Raw genomic sequence first — 1,670 nt, 5'->3', positions numbered from 1 at the left:
GTATTAACCAGGGCCTTTCCTACCTTGTCCCTCTTCACTCCCCTACAATCTGACATAAAATGTGTTACCAATGGTTAATCTTATACCTCCATGTTCGTGTTACCTGACTCTCAAACACTCTCTGCAAGTGTGTCTCAGCTAGAATGGATGTCACGCAAAGATGAATGAAATAAAGCGATACGAAGCTTTCATTCAGTCTCTTCTGGAGAGAGGACTAGCCTGCTTCTGGTTTAGACGATAGCATCATGTTCAGCAGAGGCCGCTGCTGTTTCTGTTTGAAAATTACGCATGTTTCTTTGCTTCTTGTTTTAAGTGTGCATGTTGCCGTTTGATAACAAGGGACTCTCCTGGCTTGGTCTACTGCCCACCTGGGTAAGGGGAAATGTTTCCCCTGTGCAGTTCCGAGTGAGTATCTGAGCAGGAGGAGAAGCCCTGTGGGATGGAGGAGGCAGAGGAAAAGTCTCACTCCTGGAAGGCTGCCATGGTCATGTGTGATGGCTGGCTGAACACTATGCCCAGAAGATGCCAGCTCAGCCTCCCACCTGCTCTGTATCCTGCCCTGCGTCCCACCTCCTGGTACCCAGACCAAGAGGGTGTCACCTTGCTCCACCCCAGATGCTTCTCCCTTGCATCCCCTTTTCAGGGCTTTCTTGCTAAGAATTCTGCTAGTACCTTGGCGGCCATCCAGCTGAAGGAACCGCCTGTCGCCGCTCCATCCCTCCAGGCTACGGTCCATTTCATCTTCCTCACAGCACTTACCACCACCCAGTTATTAATCTGTTCGCTTGTTTGTCTCTGCCCAGTAAGGAACAGACTCCAGAGAGGAGGGGCTGTTTCTGCCTGTTCACTGCTATGCCCTCGTTCTCCTAGGGACTCAATAAATCTTTATTGGCTCAGAGTGCTTTGATGGAGTACCAGGCAGTGATAGGTAGAAAAGCATTCGACGTCCACACAACATGGCGGCGTGTAAAAATAAATAAATAATTAAAATACAAGGCTTGGTGAGAGATGGGGAAGGGAGGTACCCGTGCTCTCAAAGAAGAAACCCAGGCTGCAATGACGGCGCAGGTCCGCAGGTCTGAGAGGCATTCACCAGCCTCCCGGGTCCCCGGGACTAGGTCACCGCCAGCGGCATGGGGCCGTGTCTCTGCCCCGGGCCCACCTCCCTCTGGCGCACGCCCCCAAGTCCCCGGCCCCTAGTCCCTCGCCTCCTTCCCCGCACCCCCGTAGTGATAAAAGGAGAAGGTGGCCAGGTTCTCCCCACCCCTTTCTCTTTGGACCCTAGTGATTCACTAGGAACATTTCCCCCCGCAGCCCCAATCCTGCGAGCATCCTCCGCGCTCCTCCGACCTCAACACCCCACAACCCTCCCGCTCTCCAAGCACCACTGCAGACCCCTGCCCCGTTTCTCCGCGGCGCCCCTATCGCCGGAGCTCCGACCACCCTGCGGGCCCCATCCCCCGCGGCCTCCCCGCTCCCTCTTCCCAGCAGCCCCCGGCCCGGGGCCTGCAGCCCACCGCGCCCCCGCGCCGCCAGGTGGATGCGCCGAGGCATGCGGCGCTGCGACCCCAGCAGCGCCGCCAGGTGGATGCGCGCGCGCCGCGTGGGCAAGGGCGGCACAGCCTAACCCGCAGGCCCGCCTCCTCGCGCCGCGGATTGGCTCCTGGCGG

Source organism: Orycteropus afer, unplaced genomic scaffold (assembly GCF_000298275.1).
Source record: "Orycteropus afer afer isolate SDZICR_OR568_19922 unplaced genomic scaffold, OryAfe1.0 scaffold00244, whole genome shotgun sequence".
Classification (NCBI taxonomy): Eukaryota; Metazoa; Chordata; class Mammalia; order Tubulidentata; family Orycteropodidae; genus Orycteropus; species Orycteropus afer.
The sequence above is the reverse complement of the archived record's forward strand: the minus strand, read 5'-3'. Positions refer to the sequence as shown.